Genomic DNA, 7,408 nt, shown 5'->3' with positions numbered 1-7,408 from the left:
CCCGCGCACGCGCGCCCCGCTCCACCTCCCGCCATCCGGCCTAACGTGGCGCGCTCGCGCCCGGGCGGTTCCAGTGACAGGTATTCTGGGGGGGGGGGCTGCGAGCACAGCGCGCAGGCGCACTGCCAACCCCCCCCCCCCGCAGCCTCTCCCTCCCTCGCAAGGTGCGCCCGGGGAGGGGAGGGGAGGGGACCAGAGGGGAGGGGAGGGAAGGGAAAGGGAGGAGCCGGTTGCCCAACTCCCGGGTCGCACAGAATCAGGAACAAAAAAAAAAAAAAAATTTTAAAAAAAATTAAAAAAATTAAAAGAACTTGTCACTGGTTTTGGGGAGCTTATCGGATAGCGGTGTTCACAAGAAGGGGAAAGGAAAACACTTTTCAAAGGTTCAGTGTGAGGAAGGTCCGGGAGATAAGAGAATTAAATTTCCCCAAATTAGTATCTTCATAAAGCAAATTGTCCTTTTCTTTAAGACCCTGGGCTTGCGTTTCTACTATAATTTCATGTCTGGATTTGGACTTGGTGCCACAAATCTGAGTTTGCATAGAAACTCACTTGGGTGTAACTAGGCTTAAAAGTGGGGTCAAAACAAAAACGAACACAACACAACCCCCCCCCCCATGCCCAACTCACTAAAAACGTTTCCCTAAGATTGTGTTCCTGACTCACAGAAAAGATGTAAGAAGGAAGACAGGAAAAGGAGATGACTCCAAAGGTCTGGGAAGATGCCCCCTGTTTTTAAGCAAGCCCCAGGGAGAAACTATGGCGGCCACAATCACATTCAATAATTTTTCTGCTCCAAAATGCAAATGAATTCAAATATAAAATAGATCTATTGCTTCATACAGAAAGGCCAACTTGTTTCTTTTTCAAGCTGCCCCTTCAGTGTATCAAAAAGTGAGAAAACATCAATAAAGCATTCATATCCATTTCCTAAATCAAAAGAAGCATGGGGGGGCAAAAAAAAAACCGACCGGAACTGGTAAGCAACACAATCCCTAATAAATAGGAAGAATTCAAGAAGCCAGCTTATCAAAGGGCAAGAATCTGCCATGTAGAATGTTTTTGCTGTCGTTTTACATAACTAACCAACCCACATATGGTCTCGTTAGTCTTTTTTTCAAAGGAAGTGAATCAATTACTTACTCACAATTAATTAGCAGCGCTGGAATAGATCCTTAAGCCAGCCAACGACGTAAGATATCGATCATTTTTAGTACTAGGGTTCCTTTTCTCACCACAGATTAATCTTTTTTTAAAAGTACTGGTTAAAACCTAAATATTCACTCTACATCCTACAGCTCTGCAAACATTCATAAGCAGGAGACTTCATTTAACTTTGTCCCCCCCAAAAAAAACAAAAAACGATGGGGGAGGGGGGCAGCTTTGATACAAAACAAAGAAAACTATGACCAAGTAAAGTGGATGGATGTTGAGGCTAAACCTAAGTGTAGCCTCAGTCTACATGTTAATGGATAACCTTTGCACTCTGAAGCCTTGAATACTGTAAACACAATAGTGCTGATAGTTAAAAATCCTAGTGTGGAGATGGAGCATAAAGGAAAGTCCAAACTTCTCAGCGGCAATAGGGAAACAGTCAAATATTTTGACAAATAATCGTATGGCTAAGAACAATGAGACTCGGGCGCTCAGACCTTGTAGCTATGGAGTTATTTTCAGAGCAAAGGAAGAAAAAGGGGGGGGGGGGTGTTTTCCTCCGTGCCCTCACAAAGCCACCACTCTAAGCCATTTTGGCATGAGACGGTCTGTTACAGTTTCTCCTCCCCTTCCTCCCCACACCACAAATAAAAGGGATTTTTAAAAAAATCTTACTATATTGTTGCTTTTAAAATTGAAAGAAAACTAACTGCCTTCCCTGGTCTATATGCTAAGAGATTTGTGTGCGATCCTGATGTCTGAGCAAAGAATTACAAAGAACCTTCCCTCCTGGAGATGTGCCAACAAAACTGGGAAATCGTTGCAAAATTCTGCCAGTGACGGCTGCGCTTGCAAACACACACCGTGTTTTCCAAGGGACGTGGAGGGATCGGAATTCCTGCCTTAGAATGCGGAGGCTCGTGCCTCGCGTTGATTTGGGAAGCGTGGGTCGTCGGACACAATTAAGAGTCGGAAAGTCACAGGAGAATACGAGGGACGTTTGGTTTCGTAATAAGCAGCTAAGAACTCCCCATTCTGGGAGAAGTGGAAACTGAAAAATCGAACGTTGGTCTCCACGGCCTTGGCCCCGCCCACGCGGAACCCAGCTTCGCCATCACTCACTTCCCAGGCTTCGCTACCTCTAAAGGAATCAGGTGCTGGAGGACTCAGCCACCGAGAGTGGGAACCCGCATTTCGGTCCCTATTGCTGGGATCTGCACGTGTACCCAAACTCAGGCTCCGTCCCACCTCTTCCTGAACCCGACAAACCTCTGTCATGTCTTGTCCTTTTCACTGTTCCCAAACAGACTCCCTAAACAGACACATTTCCCAGTGTATGCTTATTAAAAAAACACACACACACACCATTATCTCTGATTTCATCTTAGTGCTAGCAGGCCTCTCTTCCTTGAACTAACATCTGATTTTCTCTCCAGATCCCTTCTGTATTCGAAAATCTTATTACAAAAACAAGAGCAATCCTGGTTTGCTGTATATACTATCTACAGGAATTATCTTTTTGAGACTATTCCTAATTAAAAGTGCAGATGGAATATAATCGTCCCTAAGTATTTATTTCACCATGGAACAGATTACAGAGAAACAACTTGGAAACGAAATCCCTGGAGCTGCAGCAGAAACGGCACACAAGCTCAAAAGAGCTCAGTGTGCAGGGCAGGAAAACCAGAAAAACTGCAGGCAGCAGGAAACAGAAAAAGTTAGGCGAACCTGCATTTACAAACTACAAAGGACATCTGAGAGGGAGGCAGGAGCAGCCCTCTTCCCAAGACTGAAAGCACTAAATTAAGGACAGATAACAAACAAAGCCGAGGGAGGCCACTCCACTTTTCCCTTCCTAAATTTCAACCCCATGGAAGTCATCAGTTTTGAAAATACTCAAAAAAGTTAAGAGAAAAGTAGATGGCAGAAGTTACCTTCAGGAGGGGGAAGGCGGTGCTGGACCCTGGAAATCCTAGGAGCCTGCCACTCCACCTGGCCGGGAACAATACAGGAGGAGAGGTGATTGCTGGTTTTTACAAGCAAACCAAAAAGGGAGGGGCTAAGAGTAAAGCTCAATTTAAATAGAGGTTGAGATATAATCCTACTTGATTGACTAAATCAACCTCGATTGGGGTAAGAATACCATTTGATTCTAAGGACATCTGTCCCTTTGCCAACTTTGTTAAACCCTTTACAGGCACAACTAACTATTTCTTCCTCTAATATTGCTGCTTCCCAAAGTTGCCTTCTCTCAAAATATTCCTGGAAACTGCCTTAAAATTTGTACATATAACGTTCTCAGAGAAGCCCCTTTCAAAACTTCTTCCACTCAACACGTTTTCCCAATGGGACAAGGGGAGGGAAAACAGAGAAAAGTAAAAATCCTTGAAATCCAATCATAGCTACCGTTGCAATCAAGAGAGCCATTTTCTATTCACACACTCAAACTAAGACTTTCTGGAAGCAGGCAGATCAAGGCATTCAAGGCTAGTCTGAATACATAATATCCTGTCCCAGAAAAAAAAAAACAAAAGGCACAACTGGAAATATATAGTTCAGGTAGTGGGGGGCTTGCCTGCATGCAGGAAGCCTGAATCTATCTCCAGCACTACATAAACAAAGCATGGTAGCCATGGCTGAAATCCCAGCACTGGGGAGATGGAGGCAGAAAGATCAAGGGTTCAAAGTCATTCTCAGCCAAACGGTGAGTTTGAGCCCAGCCTGGACTATATCATAAATCCTTGTTTCTAAATAATAACAGCAGGGCATGGCAAATGCATGCCCTTTAATCCCAGCGCTCTGGAAGCAGAGGCAGAGGCAGCAGGTTTCTGTGCTTCTAAGGCCCTCCTGATCTACACAGTGAGTTCCAGAACAGCCAGGGCTATCTAGAGAGACCCTGTCTCAAAAAACATTGTTATTATTATTACTATTATTATTTGTTAATATTATACCATTGATTTGTTATCAAATAGTATTGTTAAATATTTTTAAACTACAGGAATATCCTAACTGCTGTCTGCTGGCACCTTGCATTATAGATAATAAACTTTTCCTCCCCATAAATAGCTCCACACACACATACACACATACATTTACCAGAAAATCCTATATTTTCTCCTTTATCTTCAACTTTGGAGCTGGGAACAAGGTTGGGTTGGTAAAGCATTCACCAAACATGCACAAGGCCCCAGGTTCAATTCCCAAGCACCTCAAATATATTTTGAATCCCACTTCTGTCCACTAAATGTGTTTCTAATCCCAGCTTGCTGTGGGGCAATCAGTTCCCTCCTCCAGTCACACACAGTGACCATGTACATATTACTCAGATCTATACAGCTTGGCCTTCATGCTTTCTCCACCCATAACAAAGGACATCCTTCACAGTGGAGAGCAGAGCCTATCACCACCCTGCTCTTGGATTGCTATTGCCCTGGGCAAGAGCACAGCTTCCCTAGCCAGTCTGCTTAGCCTTTGGGTCTAACCTAACCCAAAGTCTTACAGGAGGCCTCGCTTCAAACCCTATGCATATACTTCTACCCATCAGCAGTCTTAGACCAGGGCTTCCCACAGCCTGTCCTGTCTCTATCGCCATCACTTCCCACTCTACAAAAGCAAAACCGAGTACTAGTCCTTCTCTTCTGAGGAATCAGACATGGGGCCCTGGACAGGAACATCCTCTCCCTTCACTGTGGCTCAAATCCTCAGGCTACACCACTTCAGACTTACATAATCCGGGCTGGAGAGGTGGCTTAGTAGTTAAAAGCACTGACTGCTCTTCCAGGGAACCTGGCTTCAATTCCCAGCATGCACATGGCAGCTCACAACTGTCTGTAATTCCAAGATCTAATAAGACCCTCACACAGACATACACAGTCAGGCAAAATACCAATGCAAATAAAAATATTTTTTAAAGTTACATAATCCTAGACTATTCAATTTGCTTACCTAGAAAAGGGTGTAGTAACCCTGGCCTGGGGGCTCAGGGCAGTAACTCCAGCTGCTTAGAAGGCTGAGGCAGGAGGATCACAAATTCAAGACCAGCCTGGCCAACCTGAAACCCTCTCTCAAAATAATAAAAACTAAAAAAAGGAAGTGAAGGCACAAGCCTTTAAGGAGGCAGAGGCAGGTGACTCTCTGTACATCTGTGACCACCGTGGTTTATAGTAAGACTATCATTAGTTAACACTAAAGATCGATAGTACGAGGCTGTAACCTCAGCATTCAAGATGTAGAGAGACAGGAGGATCAATCAGAGTTTAAGGTTGACCTGGGTTACATAGTAAGTTCTAGGCCAGCCTGAATTCCATGAGATTCTGTCTCAAAAGATATTGCCAAAATAAACTAATCATGATGCTGGGTGCTCAAGATCCTAAACACTGAGGAGGCTGAGGCAGGAGGCCCTGTCTCAAAACAATGCAGGGCTGGAGGTAGCTCAATGGTAGAGTGCTCCCCTGGCATAAAAGAGGACCTATATCACAGCCCCAGGACTGCAAAATGAAAAATAAAGATGGACGGTGAGCATGACAAGAAATAGAATGGTAACACAATTACCCAGACTGCCTGCAGAAACAATACACCCCTCTACAGGACTCTGGAGGTTAATGGGACCTGCTGAGTACCTTCTGGGTACCCTGAGCAAAGAGGGCAAAGTGGAGGAAAACTGGGAGTCCTTGTCCTTCCTGGGCTTATCCCTGAGACAGACAGAAGGGAGCTGGAGAGAAGTAGAGTCCCTTCCCAGAAAGAAAGCAACACACACACACACACACACACACACACACACACACACACACACACACACACTCTCTCTCTCTCTCTCTCTCTCTCTCTCTCTCTCTCTCTCTCTCTCTCTTACTTACTTTCTCTTAACTAAGGACTGGGGATGGAACCAAGCTGGGAAAGTGCTAGCCTAGCATACGCAAAGCCCTGGGGCTGGTCCCTAGCGTGGAACACACAGGATATGGTTGCTCCAGCCTATAACCCTGGTATCTGAGTCAGAAGGACCAAACTCTACACCCAAAAAAATTTGGGGGAAAAAAAAAGAACAAAAGATATGTACAGCTGGGCAGTGGGGGCTCAGACCTTTAATCCCAGCACTTGGGAGACAGAAGCAGGTGCACCTCTGAGTTCAAGGCCAGCCTGGTCTACAGAGCAATTCCCAGGACAGCCAGAACTGCACAGGGAAACCGTCTTGAAACACCAAAAAATTAAAAAAAATGAACAAAAAATAATTAAAAAAAAAGCAAACCTGGTAGTGGTGGTGGCCCACGCCTTTAATCCCAGCATTGGGGAGGCAGAGGCAGGCGGATCTCTGTAAGTTCAAGACAAGCCTGGTCTACAGAGTGAGTTCCAAAACAGGCTCCAAGGCTACAGAAGAAACCCTGTCTTGAACCCCCCCCCCAAAAAAAGGAGAAATGAATATATATTAAAAATACTAATGAGTTAGCAAGGTCATGACTAAGCCTAGGGGGTTGCAGTAGGATATCAAAGGTTAATTTTTTTTTCTCATTCCACCATCAACAGCACTCCACAGAGCTGTTAATGTGTCAACCCTCTCAGTCTGTGGTCCCACACCCTCCTGATTTCCCTCAACCCTCTCTACTGGTCTTCACATGGCCCTGGCTCACCACCTGGCCCACTCCAACAGCTCAAAAATCCATCTCCAATAGGTTCAATATTCAAGTCTGGTGCCATCACATCGAATCCCAAGTCTCAGAATAAAAGTAAAATCTACAACAAAGGCTTCCAGACCAGGCAGATGGTTAGAACTGGACCTTTAAAGACTATAGAGATGGATTAGTGGCTAAGAACCCTGCTGAGGCAGGTGGATCTCTGAGTTGGAGGCTAGCCTGGTCTACAGAGTGAGTTCCAGAACTGCCAGGACTGTTTAAACAGAGAAACCCTGTCTCAAAAAAAACAACAACGGCAAAAAAAAAAAAAAAAAAAAAAAAGTCCCAACCAGGGCTCTCCCCAAAGGGCAGAAGGCAATAAATGTTTCTAAAATGAAAATAGTCAGGAAGTACATCCATGCCTGTCAACAGAGTTAAGTTCCAAGATCTGTCTCAAAAGGAAAAAAAAAAAAAAAAAGGCCTGGGGGATGGCTCAGCAGATAAAATCACTTGCTGCCAAACCAGACTGGACAACCTGAGTTAGATTCCCCAGGACCCACATGATGGAAAAAGACAACTGACTCCCAAAGGTTGTCTGTCCTTTGACCTCCATGTGCATGCCAAGTACTCATGAGTGCTAGTACACA

Source organism: Phodopus roborovskii, unplaced genomic scaffold (assembly GCF_943737965.1).
Source record: "Phodopus roborovskii unplaced genomic scaffold, PHOROB, whole genome shotgun sequence".
NCBI lineage: Eukaryota > Metazoa > Chordata > Mammalia > Rodentia > Cricetidae > Phodopus > Phodopus roborovskii.
The sequence above is the reverse complement of the archived record's forward strand: the minus strand, read 5'-3'. Positions refer to the sequence as shown.